General features: G+C 33.4%; 1 protein-coding gene across 5 annotated transcripts in view; it reads left to right on the forward strand.

Moving 5' to 3' along the window:
* Positions 1–1,138: 1,138 nt before the first annotated feature.
* The window catches only part of LOC138124201 (pro-neuregulin-3, membrane-bound isoform-like), a 115,807-nt gene continuing 100,464 nt past the window's right edge, over positions 1,139–16,481 (forward strand). For 2 of the 5 annotated variants that reach the window (XM_069039184.1, XM_069039157.1), the window contains exons 1-2: positions 6,889–7,009; positions 13,604–13,648. The gene's annotated coding sequence lies outside the window, so the exon portion shown is untranslated. Of the gene's footprint in view, positions 1,379–6,888; positions 7,010–13,603; positions 13,649–16,481 lie in introns of those variants that run through there. The other 3 variants (XM_069039192.1, XM_069039166.1, XM_069039175.1) reach the window with 3 other exon arrangements.

Consider the following 16,481-nt stretch of genomic DNA (forward strand, 5'->3'; position numbering starts at 1 on the left):
AAATTTAATTAAACTCGAGGGGAAGTACAATAAATATGAGCAATATGTAAGGCTCAAATTGTAAGAAAAAGAAATGAGTGAATTTTAAATGAAAAGTGGTTTAAAAATCCTTAAAAACATGTTGATTTATTAAGAAAATTTACTCCCCTATGCCTATACATAACGCTTCCAAGCAAGGAAGCAAGCAGAAACTAACTAGTGCACACTGTTTTTTTCTCAGATTTTTAAAAAGTAAATCACATAATATTAAATGTGACGATATTTGATATTTTGAAATGATTTAATATTAAAAATATGAAAATGTAAAAATACTACAATTATTATTATGCAACCGGAAAACGAACATATAATAGTAATTATACACCAAGGTAGAGAAGACATTTTTTTAAGCCGAGGGAATAAAGAAGCGAGGCTTAAAATTGTCTTCTCTACCGTGGTGTATATATTATTTTTTTCACTACTAGATACGTTAAAACCCTTTCTAATAATAATTATTAATTAAATTATTTTGTCCGATGCGACGATCCGAGTTCTCATTTTTCAACGGTTGCTATGAAAATTGAAAATCGTCTGTCTGCGTTAACCAATGAAATCAAAGAAAATCTTTCGTTGCTAGGTGACGGCTGTTCATTATTAACCACTGGTTAATAATGAAAAATTATTAACTAGTAGGAGAGAAATTCTACTTCTGGGGTCAGTTCGAGAGTCAATAATGACCGCCTTCTAAGACTAGTAGTGAAAAAATTATTTTTTTAACGTTTTATCATTCTTTGTAATAAATTGTATTGGTTTAAATCAAGCAGAAATGAAATAAATTACAAAATTTTATTTATATTTTGTCAATAATACGTAATACCACCTTGCAGCATAGGGGCTCTTACTGAATCTAGCGACCTCATAAATCTGCCAGAGGTAAAAACTAAAAAGGCTGAAAAATATTTGATGAAAGTAAGCAATAAATTTATTTCATTAAAAATATTATGTCAGATTAGCAACTTTGAGATTAACTGTTATTAAATAATATAATTTCGTTCGTAATCTTCGCGATAAGTGGTCATAAATTTTGTTGATCAGCCTCGTATGTGTGATGGTACGACATGTGACAAAGAGATGGCACTCACGCTGTTATTTCAAATAAAACAACATGGCGTGGTTTAGCCTGTTTTTCTGTCACTTCAAACTATTTTTATTAATAGGAAATTTGCCACAATTCTGAATGAACTTGAGTACGTCATGAAAAACTCACAGTCGGTCTAAGTGTAGCGTAGTGCTTACGGAACAATTACTAAAATTACCATAAACATTACCGCCGTCGTCTTTTATTTGTAGTGTTATTTAAATCCTCGAGAAAAACGAAAAGCAGTAGCAAAAAAATCAGGTGAGTACTCGAGCTTAGTTTAGAAATAACTTGTGCAATTTCTTTGTCCGAGTTTCACGATCTTGTCTCTAAAATCACCGTCGTTTTGTTATTGTTACCGAATGAAATATGTTGTGTTTTCGTGTTGTTTTTATTTTCATTGTGCGGTTGTTATTGTTGTTGTCTCTTTTGTTTATTTTGAATTAAATAAACAATTATTGTCTTCCGAAGTGACATAACCTTTAAATAGTCACCCAGTTCTTCTGACAGGTGCACACGTGCGTTTTATGGGGACTACCGAGCAGGTCCAGCGCATCGTTTTTAAAATACCTGGCTAGATTTTACCGTAATATAAGGCAAGCATTGCAGTACACCTGCTTAAGTAGTTGTTCTGCTATTATTTACGATGCTCGTAAATATATTAACATTGTATCGCCACGATTGTGGGATATTTTACAATATCTCATTTAAACAGCGCGTTACTTCATGATTTATCGATTCGGTTCCAAGATTTCCCGGTATTAATCGGTTAAGTAGATCAAAGGAGAGCAGAGCTATCTAACTGGAGGACAGCCCCCTTAATTAATATTATGGTAATTCGTATTGTATTGCATAACGACGGCTTTACCGTCCAAAATAACGAAACTCTAACAAACTTCAAAGCGACACATTTTTTCACTTCATTGTTCGAGGAATTATTTTCACACTTTAAACATTAATATCCTGTTAATTTATTGCAAAACTAAGGTATCCAGTCATGAGAGGCGACTTGTAACAGGTGCACTAATTGATCACGAAACACCTTGATTCGAGAATAGATCGGTTCCCGAAATCGTTGTTATTTTATCTGTTACTGTTGATTATTATTTTTCCGTATCTTACGAAAGCGAATGGGTTTGTTTAGTACTACTAGGCCCGATTGCATAAAGCTTAGTTAACATCGTGTCAGCTAACAACGCGTCAAGTCGGAAATCCGCCCATTTGATTGGCAGATTCAAATCCAATGTTAAATATCCCCCAATCAGATCGCTTGAGAGTATGTTAACTTCAACAACGAATTGACATCGCTTTATACAACCGGGCCCTAGTGACGTAAGACACTTCGTTTTACCATGAACCTGAAACTAAAACAGTACATCACTCTTTTTTATTCCGTAAATTTGCCAAAAAGTTATAATGCAAAGTTTCTGAATATAGGTACCTAAACTCGATCAGCTAATTAAACGAAAACTGAAATATTATTATGCTCGCCTTGTCAATATGTTTTTATTTTTCTATTGAATTAACTCAAGATGTACAACTTCAGATAATGAAAGTGTTAATGTGGAAATTAATTTCTTCATTAGTTACGAGGGCGAATTTTTATATAATCTACCTAGCAATGAAAATGAAATGTTAAAATAAAAATTGTCATTCTGTTAAATAGCTGTGACATTTTGAACCTGAATAGAAACGTTTCAACAAAATATGTTGTGTCTGAAGAGTCTCTGCAATTTTTTCTAAATAAACCGAGTGAAATTCAACTCAACTCAAACAGTTCAATAACTGTAATAAGATTTCTTACAAAAGAGGGTAATGAGTCAAAAGTCATTCATCAAACAATGATCGCCGTATCTAAGAATGAAGCCCCATCTTTATTCGAAATCAGGTCTACCAGTTGTGGCAAGAACTCAGCATATGGTTAAAAAAAATTGAAAATTTGGTGCTGTCAGATCGGCGGATGAAGTTGGCTTTCATTGCCGGGGGAATTGGAGAAAGTGTCTGAACGTTGGATTCTCCAAGGGTCCTTACGCCAGAGCAAAAACTTGTCAAGAAAGAAATTTCACAAGAAAAGTGGATAGCTTTACAAGCTCATTATAGGTTTTTTCACAAATTGTTACCGGGGGATGTATCACTGGGATCTCCCTATCAAACAAGAATCGACGCAGTGGGTTCGCAAAGGTTCGCCTTCTCCCAAAAACCCAGTCTTCGGTCGGAAAACATATGGCAACCATTTATTGAATATACACAGTGGGCCGAAAAAAACGGTACACATTTTGTACGCTCATATCTTCCTGAGTTATTAAGTTTTTTAAATGATTAATATACCAGTGAAAAGCCCAATTTTTATAGAGAAGATGTAGCCCTCCTGCTGTGCAGAGATAGTCTTAACTTAAAAGTTGTGCTTCATAACATGAAGGCATGCAAAAATTCTGGTTTTGAAGATATTTATTGTTTAAAAAAATATCTCAATTATAAGATTATTTACAGATATATTTACAGATATGGTTCAATGTGCCCCCCATTTTTATTAGCTACCATTTAGTGTCCAATTGCAGAAGCTATTTGTCTCCGAGGTAGCTGACTCCAGCATTCCGTTATTAGTTCCTTTAGTTGATTAATATCACGAATTCGTGTTCTATCGTAGACCGCTTTTTCCAACTCAATTTGGCTGTAGGTCCTTATTTTATCATATTTTAAGTTAAAGATCTTGGGGGGCTTATAAATCCTAGTTTAACACTAGCAGGTAATATTTTAAGCAGGCTTGTATTGTACATTTTGCATATTTGCATTGTATGGTAAATGGCATGCGCCGCTTCCCAACCTTTTCAAACCCAACCATTGTGCCCGTTAATCGATCATAATATGCAATAACATTTTACGACCTATAACGAAATTGAGAAAACAATAATCCATTGGATTCAAGTCTGGACTGCAAGGTGGCCATAAATGGGGTTCTATAAAATCAGGACAGTTCAGCTCAAGATACATGATTGTTTGTGCCGCTCGGTGCGGTTGTGCCGTCTTGCATAAAACAATAATCTGGCATAGAGTCTTTGATATTGGGAAGCATTGTGGCGAGGATATCATCACAGTACGATTCAGCATTTAATTTTTTACCCCTTTCTACAAATATCAAAGTAGTTTTTCCTCCATGTGAAATTATTATAAACTCCCGCCTTTAGAGAGCTTTCATTAAAGTGATATATCATTGATAAAAAATGTTTTTTAAAGAAATATTTTAATGTGCTAATTATTATTGAAAATATATTATGGTAAAATGCATTACAATCAATGGAGAGGTTTATTTGAAGACAATTCAAAGTTTAAAAGTACCATTGAAATTCGTGGCGCCAAAAGAATGTGCTTCTGCTTGATTATTGCAAGGTTCGTAAAGCATGCTGTAATTGAGGAAGGTGGATTTACTGACCTGCATCACCCACTTTACAGCCCCGACTTAGCACCCTGCGACTTCTTTTTGTTCAAAAAACTGAAAAAAATATATTAGGGGCAGGAAATTTACCGCCGATAATGAGCTAAAAACAACTGTTGATGCTTTTGCGGAGGAAGGGATGGGGCAACTCGAGAAACGTTGGTTAAGTGTAGATATAAGCTTTGAACATAGTTATGTAGAAACAATTTTTTTGGATCTTCTACGTGCTTTCTTTCATGGCTAGGTAGATTACATAAAAATTCGCCGTCGTATTTGATATGATTATTTGATATAGTTCAAAATCTGTAAACACGTAATCAGCATTACAACAAGAATTTTTTTATCTTTTATGTAATTTTACGACAATGATATATTGGAATTTGGACAGTACGAGATAATGTTATAAAATAAATTATAAAGTTTTTGTGTTCTTTTGTCTTGTACGTGATGGTATGTTCAACCTTTTTGTAACTGTTTCGTTTTTATGCCTTTTCATAGTTTAAATGTATTCTTCAAACCACATTTGTGTCATAATCAATATTAAACTTGAATGCGGTTTAAATTGAAAAATGTCATCGGAACGTTTTCTGGTTGATTGTAATCTTAGGTAAAAATCTTTACTGAACCTTTTTTAACTGAGTTTTAGCTACTCCATTTACTTTAGCAATTATCAAACTAATTAATTCAACTGGATGTAACCATTCACTATTTTGTTCTGAGCTATAACGTTCAAGTGGTATCATATTTTAAAACGATCCCTACAGTTTTACAAAAAAAACACACATTAAAATGCCTATTTAACTTACATAATTTATTCATTACATGTATTGTGATTTACGTATAAGAATTCTATAGAATGATGGGGTAGTATTGGTACATGTCTTGACGAAATAGATATAATGTACTATATAAAGTTTTGGGCAAAATATGTACTACAAAGCAGTCCTACAAACTTATTGAAAACTGGTTTAGAAAAGAAGAAATAAGTGTTGGGCGTAATAATTTCCAGTTAGAAAACAAGTCAGATAATGTTTAATTAAATGTCAGAATTATAGCAATTTGAGCATGCTTCGAGGACATAATCAAAGCTAGGTAAACGATCGAGGAGTTTTATAAAAATATGATTAAATCTATATTGAAGTACCTAATATTGCTAGTTTATAAAGGCAGCAAAGTCAGCTCTTCGAGTTTTCATTTGTACAAATCAGGAGCTTCACGTCAGATTGTCAGAACAATAAGTTCTTTCTGCCTCCGTAGTCCTTGTTTGTCATGGAGCAGGAGATCAAGTGTCCTCATGGTGCAAAATTATTATTTTAATTTTAGGACACTACAAACTACAATTTTCAAGATTTTTCAAAGCAAGAACATCATATTGTTCTCTACATTTGTGAATTGCTTCACTTTGACTGGATTAGAAACTGCGAAAAATGCCTATGCGGCGATTACTTTTTAAATTCAGGTTTCGACACGGTTTTGTAGTCGGTGTTTTCTTTATATTTTTTGAGGTTTTTGTACCATTCGACGTATTCTTGATTTGAAGCTTCTGTTAGTCATGGGGCACCCTGCGACAACAAATTTTTTGACGCCTAATGACTGTTCAAGATGTTAAAAGCTATCATTCGATTGCCCAAAATATAATTCTATAGGTGACTCGGTTATCATCTATCGATCTTCGAATACGACTAGGTTTTTTCCGTACTAGTTTACAATACAAACATTTCCTTGAAAAAGAGCACCAAAAAAACACTTTAACCACTATATAAGAATTTTTTAGTGTTTTATCTTTATTTTTTATCAAGATATATTTTTTGCAATAAATGTTATGCAAACATCCTGTTTAGCTTTATACATAGAATAAGACTAAATGTGTGCATAGTGTCTCAGTTTTATTTTAAGGTACCTATAATTTTTTTAATGATATCAATTTTTATACGATTTAATCGTGACGATTACATACATTTCGGTAAAATTTGCATTAAACCACGTCTGTAATTTTTCTAATAACGTTTCAGTATTTGCATGTTGTCCTTGCTTCTCTTGCCCAATATAATGGTAGTCACTAAATTATTCTGGCGCTCGTACTTTTTATAACTTGGTTTTTACGAGATTGCAAAACCACCCTTCTATTTATTCATTTTAGATTTATAGGAGTCGAGCATGAAACGTTTTTTATTAAGAATAATTGATGATCACGAGGGTTGCTTCTACGTAACTGTTTGCTGGAAATTGGTCTTGCATCTAGATTCCTTTGATAATAATACATAGCTATTTTTATGAATGAACTTCATATCTAAAAACGTAAGAGGTAGAAGCTCTATAAAGATAACACATATTTTATCTAGTGTTTGTCAATCGCCACAGTGAAATGGATTTAATGTTGGTCTGTATCCACTTTTTTACCCTACAGTAATAATTCGGCGTGGTTGTTTTGCGATGTTGATGGAATCACATGTAATTGAGTAAGTGCCTCGTGGCTTGCGATAATTGTTACTGACTCGGAACAGTTGTAAAGCGGCAACTTTACACAAAATTCCATTATGGGTAATAAATATGAAAATGTTCATTCTTCCTGGAACTATAGGCAATAAGGTGTAACTTGATTTTTGTGGTCTTCACGCCCGATGATCTGAATAGAACCAGCGTGTTTTCTTTTCCACGTTACAAAGAATTAATAGCACATTAATTTTAATTAATTGTAGAGATCAAAAGAAACCCATCAGGGATGTTCGGTTGCGTGTTTGGTTTTTGCAATGTGGTAGGTGTCCGCCGACGGTGGGAATAATGATGGAGGCAGTATCTGGGCCGGATATAAATCAACTAGCCGCTCCTAGAGTCCTCGACACAGCCGCAATACGCCACTGTTTGCTGGGTTGCGGCTGGTCTTGGCTTTTCAAGGATAATGCTGTTCATGTTCGTACTCAAATTATTTGTTAGTCTTGCTAATATAAATTACTGTTTGTGTGTAAAATGGGTCCAGGATGAGTAAGACCTTTTTCCAAAATAAGAATTTTAGAAAAACGTTTATTCTTAATAATTGACCCGTATAATTTTCACTTTGGATTGTATCCGGTGTTTTTTTAAATTTTACCTCGTAGTAGACGTTGAAGAGTTGATTGTGAACGCACCACTCGTGTAAAACGTGAGATTTAAACAGCTGATCCGTGATCCGTAACCTGTATAGTGCGTTCACAACCGACTTTTCAACGCCTACTATGAGGTGAAATTAAAAAAAACACCCGATATATTATTAAACGTTTTTACAAAAATAACTAACGGCTAAAGTGGGAAGAAGATTTTGTGTTTTGATTTCTATTCTGTAAAACTGTGGTCCAGTCAATCTACGTTTAAAACGGAATAAATTAAGAAGGTATTCAGTGCGATTCTGTTTCCAAATAGTTATAATATCGATCGTTACATTGAAAATTGGATGTTTTCAATATTTTTTTAAAAATTAGAAAATCACTTTCGAATCAAAATTTAAAAAAATCAAGTTAATTTAGCAAATATATACTTGTAGAGATCATCAACTTGCTTTAAGAAATCAGCAAGCTCTTAAATCATTTTAAAAAATCGATCGTTAAAATAACGATCGCTAAATCATAACAATGTGTAAATCGCACAGATTGAGCCCTCGTATAAAACTAAATGGCTAAAATCCAACAAAAAAACATTTTTGGAAATCAGGTATATGTTGAACAAAATGTGGTGAAAATACACTTCTGTTCAGGGAAAAAGCATACAAATCTTGGGAGAGATTTTAGCTATTTTTTGTCTATGTAAATTTACTTGATATTTGTTTTCATGTTTATTGTCGAATTATTTCAATTATCTGCCACTGACAATGACAGTGACATCAGGTACTCATAAATCTGATTTACACAAGCAAAATGTAAGTGTATGCTTTTTCAGTGAACAGAAGTGTACCTAAGCTTCCGCTAAAAAAATCGCCCGTCCGAATGTTTTTTGCGGTGTAATTGGGCAGCTATATTGAATCCATTAAACAAAAGTCCAAGGAAAGTTTTTTAAGTGGGGAGACCCGGTCAAAATCAGATACTGGGAAAAATTCGGGATTCGTGGAATTTTCAGTTTTCAATTTAATTCAAAATAGTCATTTTAGTTAGTTTTATATTAAGGCCGCGAAATCATTCTTTAACGCACCGAGAGAAAAATTGTCGCTTAGGCCGCTTGCGGCTGAGGCAGACAATCTCGAGGATGTTAAAGGATTTCGCGGGCAAGGTGTACACAACATTTTTTGTGCAATCGAAAATTTGTAATTATTATAAAACGAACAAGCAAAATTTACTTCACTGTCAACATAGGTATATGTACATATAAATTCGGGTTACATGTCGCTATGAAAATGACATAAATAAAACAATTCATTTTGTAAATAATCGTAAAAATGTCGAAAGAGAATTGTATTGAAAGTGTAGGTATTCCTCCAGAGTTAAAAAGTACGTATTGTAAATTCTGCGGTTTCTAATTTCACACCCGAAAAATCTAAACGCCAGTCTTACATGGAAACTCTGATTTGTATCAAATATTAAAATGACGTTTACTTTAACGGCCGTCGTTAAAAGCAACGGCCGCGAAATTGGATTTCGAGGCCTGTTTTAGGTACGCGAAGTGCTCGTTTCGCGTACGGTTGCACAAAAATGTTCGTAGTTATGGAAGCATAGTATGGAATCCAATATTGAATTGACAGATATACCACTCTTCCTGTTGGAAAGAAACTACATATGTAGTTAAAAACTCAATAATTACATTTTTTGACTATTGGCATCTACAAGCGAACTAGTCCTAGGAATTAAAAGGTTCTTCAGACGATTTGATTTGGTCGTTTCGACAGGCAGCCTGAGAAAAGCAGGTTTTGCTTACAGACGACCTGATTTTTGAACAGAACCAACACATCATGCCTTGTACACATTTTATCCATATCAAATACAAATAACAATAATGTTCCTTTATTATCTTACACTATTGACAAGCTCTAGATTACCAGACAATCTTACAGATCATCTAATTTGATCATGCGGCCCTTTGAGATCATCCCGCAGGATCATGTCAGACGACACGATTACACATGACCTGATTCTACTTTTGATGTGACCAAAATCAGATCATCTGTGGGGCCTTTAAATTTCCTTAAACAGACATGTGTGTGTGTATTACTTTCGAAAGATATTTATAAAGAGATTTAAGAAAACATCGGTGAAATAAGTTCAAAGGTATGTTATATTTATTGATATTGTGTTCAAATAAGTCACGTAGCTAAAACCAGGAAATGACGTTCAATTTCACAACCTACACGAATTTTCTTTGCTATTATTTTAAACTTAGTTTCGTTTAATCTGAATCAGTTTCTGAGCAGCTGAACTTTATACAGCGCTTATCTACCTACTTTTTGAAGTCGTATTTTTTGCTTTCTATCTTCCTTGTTGTTATATTTTTTTTATGAAACCTTAATAAACGCCGATATATCAATATGCAAATAAACTGAAAAAGTGGGAAGCGACCGGTGTCCTACTGCACGCTTCGGAAACTCCAGCATTTACGTGGTCCATTAGTTTAAAACAAAAGAAGAGCGGTCCAGGTTGCAGCAGTTTGCAGTAAGCTGCGGTTTCATGGGCTAGTGGTGCCGCTTTCGGCGAGTGCCGCAATCATGGTTCAGCTCCTCCAATTATTATTATGCTAAAGGCAGCTGTCTTTTATTTCTGTGCTCTACATTAATCGATTTTGCTGGTACAGGTTCAGACTTCCGAAATATGCTAAACAAAATATTGAAAAAAAAAAAATAAAAAAAAACATGTACCTAACACTTCAGCTTTTAGATGTTTTTTTTTTTTTTTTTTAATTTAAAGGTATGCACAAATGGAAATACTTTTTTTGTTCGACACTGTCAGAATTTGAGAATTTTCTCCTATGTGAATGGATTTTGGATAAATGTCACCACTTGTCAAAACGAAACGTCAAGCTAATTTTAAAGATTTTTAAGCGATTTGGAGCTTTTAAGGGGCTTGTTGAACAAAAAACGTTGTATTCAACTCGTTTCACGCGCGTTTTACACTGGCCCACTCGTTCCAAAAAAACCCAATTTACACAAATAAACTACTATTCTTTCCGGTGACCTTTTCAACAAACATTTTCGATAATTTTCATTTTTCTGCCCCTTTCCGTTTCCGCGCAATAATAATAATGTCAAATCCCATATTTTTGTTGTGTTTTACGGATATCGGATAAATCTGTCAACGTATTAAAACATCAAAGACGTCAAATCAAGATCATGCGAATATCAAATCGGAAGAATTTTTATTTGAAATGCAACAATATCTAATTAAAGGATGTAAATGTAACTGCAGTAACTCTCAAACATATATGAAAATTGGTTGTTTATCCTTGCGTGCAAGGCTCCAACTATGTAAAGCAGAAAATACTAGAAGGTAACTTTGCCACAGAAAATTTAATAGGAAAATGCAGCAATCAACAAAGTCATTTTGATGTGAATCGACTGAAACAACAATAAAAGAAATAAAAATTTTCCTAAAAATTGGCGCATAATTAAGGATTATAGTAGAAGGGAATTTCTCGAATGGCTGCATGATCTCCTGATTTTACTCCACTAAATTTTTTATGGGGTCATATCAAAAGCAAGTTCACTTCAATCGGCCGGTTACAATCGAGCAATAGAAAAAAAAATCCGAAATGAAATTAGAGCAGTTTATTGTGACTTCCAAAAACAATTAGCATAGTGTTAATAATAAAAATCATAATCACTTTGAACATTTACTTTGATTGTTTGTTTTTGTTGGAAGAAGATTTTTAAATTTCAGTAATGTGCATTTTGGACATACTTGTTGATATTAAAATTACTTCAATGATATTGAAACAGCCAAAGTCAAACATATACAGGTGTCCCAAAAAAAGAGACGAGTCCATAGCTCCATTATTTATCGGAGGATTTTAATTATCAAGACAACAAAATGAAATGGTTGTGAATATGCTACAAAATGGCCTGATAAAATCACGTATAGCCGCAAGGACTTCACGACTAAACTGTCAAAATATTTTTTTTTTTCAAATTAGAACACATACTTTTTTTTAAGTAATTCTGATAGAGATTTATATTGTGAAAACAGCAATGTATCACAAGTATCACAGAAATACGAAAAAATAAAAATAAAAAACCCCACTACTATCGTCAAATTCAAAATATTTTGACAGTTTAACCTTGAAGGCCTTGGGACTATACATGATTCCATTAGGCCATTTTGTAGCCTATTCACAACCATTTAATTTGGTGTATAGATCCTTCAATAAATAAGGGAACTATGGACTTGTCTTTTTTTGGGACGTCTGTATATAAAAGGAAGTTTTTATAAAAATACAAATGAAACTGAGCTACATACTTTAAACTAAAATTATTTTAAAACTAGCTCTATACCCAAAGTTTAGATCACACAAGAGGAAAATAAATATTTTGGGGGTATCAAATATTCCAGAAATAACTACCGTTGAAATATACAGGGTGATTCATATAGTATCATACAAACTTTAACCGGTGGTAGATTCCAACCCCTAGACACTCTTACAAAAATGTCTAGGTTCGAAGGTTGAAGAATGTGCTACCACCTTTTAAAAACTGCAGATAAATGAACTGTCAGACATTGTTGTCAAAATGAAACTAAAGCGAACTTTATAATACCAATATTCTCTCTAAAGCAACAATTGTTTGCTTCTATTATGACATTCATGACATTTGTTTTACATAGGACGTAAAGTGGAATAATTTAGCGAAGAATGGCATTTACTAATAGTAAAAAAACCGATATGGTAATTTTTGCAAATTTTTGATGTATGACCAAAATTTTGAGACCGGAATCTGCCACTGGTTAAAATATTTATGAAACTATATGAATCACCCTGTATAGTGTATTCGTAAAGTTCGGAATAAATTTGATAAAACTGTAAGTATTAATTTCTGAGAAAAATCCTCGAAGAGGTCAACTTTGTTTTTAAAAAGTGCATTTTCTTCAGTACTTTACTTATGACATCTCCTAATAATGACGTCATCAATAATTTTTTAAATGACAACCCCCACTTTTTTCTTCTTTTTCTGATAGGCCTTCGTACTAGTTAAACGATGAAGGAAACAAATTGATACCTTACATAACAATTTTTTTTGAGAGACTGTTTTCAAAATACATTGAGGTACTAATCGTGTATTACTGTATTGTATAGGAGAGCGTGTTTAGCAAACTTAAACTGTCTGCAAAATTTAGGTTGTAAAGATTTAAATTTTTCTTTTGGCAATGTGTATTTTACATCTGCGTTGTGGAACGAACGACTGATAAGGGAGAATGCGTGTTTAGAATATCTGGCGAAAATTGTAGGGCTCATTATTGGGCGGAAGGTCTGCCAATTATTGCTTTTGAGGTGAACTACATTTCGGTCTACACATCATAATTAGCGGCCATTTACTTCGTTAAAAATTGAAATGTTTACCCGTTTTGCGCCTTTTTAACTAAAAATAATAGTAATAACGGATTGTCTTCCCGATTGCGTGGGATAAAGTCCGGCGTTTCAGCCATTGAGTGCGTGCACATTCCCATGAACGGTGGCAAAGACCTGGCGATTATGCGAGTGCTGGGCTTCACCCCCTATTAATGGTGCAAGTGGTGGAGGGTGCTCGATATTGATAAGTCACGACAGCAATAAGCGATGCAAATAAAAAAGGGAAAGCTGTTAGTCTTGGGCTGTCTCGTGCGTTCAGAACTTCTGACCGACAACGAAACTGTGTAATTTCTTTTCATTCCACTTTATGACAACGTACAACTTCACGTTAAATAAGATAATACATTTGTAAGTGGCATAATGTGGAATAATTCTTAAATATTTATGATGCAAGCAAGTCATTACCCAATTATGGTAAAGAAGTCGTAGCACTTTATGTTGTGTCGTGAAGGAAGGTTCTACAATTAACACTATCACACGCTAAATCTTACACGTTAATTATTATTATTAGATGCTTTAATTGGTTTTTTCTCGATTTTCAGGGAATCGACGAGACCATGGCGAGCGCATCATTGCATCGTTACGAGGTAATTTTTTTTATTTTTTATTTAAATGAGAATAATAGTAGATCGAGCAGCAGATATGTAATTAATAATCATGTACTGACGCAATTTGCTTGCGATTTTATTCAAAACAGTTTACAAACGAAACGTTTTCCTTGAGAATTGTAATTTAAACAAGTAAAATGACTCGTAACGGCACAATTAGCGAATAATTTTACTATTGAAAGTTGTAATAGTAATCATGTTATTTCTGACGATTTACCACGTCCATCTTAAAAACTACACATAAAATTTTTGTTTTATTGCAGTGACACTATTCACGGAAAATTGCATGCACTGTGTTACAAAACAAACGTGTAACCTATCTGAATTAATTTGCTTAATACTCCGTAAATTTTGTGACTCACGTGAGTGAGACTGCTCCAGGGATAATTTAAGATGAAGGCTGTTTCAGGATTGATTGATTTGACCTGATATTTTTAGTTAGGAATGACTAAATTATGAAAACAAACTCTGTAGTTTACATATTTCTCAACAAATGTTTAAGTAAAAAGTTGTAGTAACTGACAACAAATTCGGCAATGGATTGACGTGCTATTCTGAGTAAAGAGGCAGTTATTTTCGTTATCTTATCTGTTCAGCGGATTTTTTCTCGAATTCGTAACATTGCAACCTGCGATAATTCTATTCCCAAGCGGTATAAGGAATATTTGATGTTAGAGGAGGAGATTAGGAGGCAAAAATCTATCTACGTGACTATTTAATTCACCTCTCATTTTTCAAATATTAACCAATAAAATAGCAGATATGTATTTACTTTCGTAGCCTAGCAACAGCAAATTCCAGTGACTATTCAATTCACCTGTTATTTTTCAAATATTAACCAAAAACCAAAATAGCAGAAATGTACTTTCGTAGCCTAGTAACAGAAAATTCCAGCGAATATTCCACTAGTGAAAATATAACTGACTATTCCACTAGTGGTCGAGGTGAATATTTTAAATAAACCTTAATTATTATTTTTATTTAAGGAAATTATTGCTTTCTTACGAAGTTAACTGAACAATGAAATCATGTGTAACGCAGATTTGCGAACTAGCTTTGAAAATTTTTATTTTAATCATCGATTTGGTTCATTGAATAGTCTGTTGAATACAACTCGTAGTCAAAGATAGTAGAATATTTTTCCCATGGTATCACTAATGGTCATTACGCTTTTGAACACCATTCGTGCTACGCACTCATGGTGTTCATGAAGCGAATGACCATTCGTGATACCACCACAAAAATATTCGACAATCTTTGACTACTCGTGGTATTATAACTGAATATTCCGCTAGTGAAAATATAACTGGGGATTCCACTAGTGGTTATAGTGAATATTTTAGCTTTTTTCTTCCAACAACTGAGAAAACTGACGCCATACAGACTCTCGTGACTTCCGCGTATTTTCCGGCACGTTTCTTTGCAGATTTACAAACTAGCTTTTGAAATATTTTATTTTAATCATTGATTTGGTTCATTGAATTGTCTGTTGAATACAATATTGTACTAGTCATTGAAGTGAATATTTTAGCAAATGAAAATCTTTATTTCAACTTTTTTGCAGCGAAAAATGAACACGTAAAAATTATTTTCTAAAAAATTGAAATGTACAATTTGAAAAACTGAAAAAAATTCGAGGAATTAGATTCATTAAACAGTCCTCCAAATACGATTCGTAGTCAATGTTATGCAGATCGTTTTTGCGGTGATGTTACTTATGTCAACGGCGGTGGGATGTGAATTTGACGAGTGCGCAGCACGAGTCGAATTCGAAAGCGCAAAAATAATCGGCATAACATTGACTACTCATCGTATTACAACTGATTATTTTTAAGATTAAGGAGTTTACGTATTTTTACAACCATTCAACAACGTTGTAACATTTTTAAGAAACAAATTAATGTAAAGGCTGTTTGGATTTCTTAATACATTTTTGACATTATTTACGTATCTTAGTTCTACAGTGTCCTCGAAGTGCATGTCAAAAAAAAAAAATCGGTACGAGTGGTGACGATGAATAGAAGTTAAATATGTACAAACATTTTTTCTAGTAAATGTCTTTTTGTTTTTGAGATATAAAGCACTGAAAATTTGCTCGAAATTTCCAGTACCGTTTTTCTTTTTTCTCAATTACTTCAACTCAATAGCGTACTGGAAATTTCGGGCAAATTTTCAATAATTTGTATCTCAAAAACAAAAAGACTTTTACTAGATTTTTCAAGATATCTGTGGTGCATTTGCACATGGGTAGATAATGCTTACTTAATTAAATTTTTGGGGAATGTGAGGTTCAACTTTTATTTGAAAGTTTCTTTAAAAGTTCGTGTAAATCTCTATTCGAGCTGCCCTCTATTAACTAACAAATTCAGAACTTAAGCCAGTTAAGAATTAAGAATTTCGGGAAATAATTCAAATAATAGTGCCTTAGACCATACGAAATTGAAGTAAGAGCGTTTAGAACTGCAACGTAAAAAACATGAGATGTGATGTGACACGATTGCAATCGGCGCTGCTTAGATTAAAATCGGCGAAACAGAAATAAGCGGGGAAAACTCACTTCACCGCAAAATACTCGACACAGATTTATCGTTAGTGTGCAGCTCCTTAACATCATATTGTCATAAAATATAATGCAGAACACGATCAGGCATTTTCTTTTTCTAACAAACTGTATTTGAAGAAAATCGATCCATTTTAGTTTTTAAATAAAGGTAATTCAATCAGAGAACCAGACAGACGACAAATATCTAAAATGGTTCTTTTGTACCGCACGCATAAGTGACTCAAAAAGTTTGAAAATTTGTTTAAATAT

Source organism: Tenebrio molitor, chromosome 1 (assembly GCF_963966145.1).
Source record: "Tenebrio molitor chromosome 1, icTenMoli1.1, whole genome shotgun sequence".
Lineage (NCBI taxonomy): Eukaryota > Metazoa > Arthropoda > Insecta > Coleoptera > Tenebrionidae > Tenebrio > Tenebrio molitor.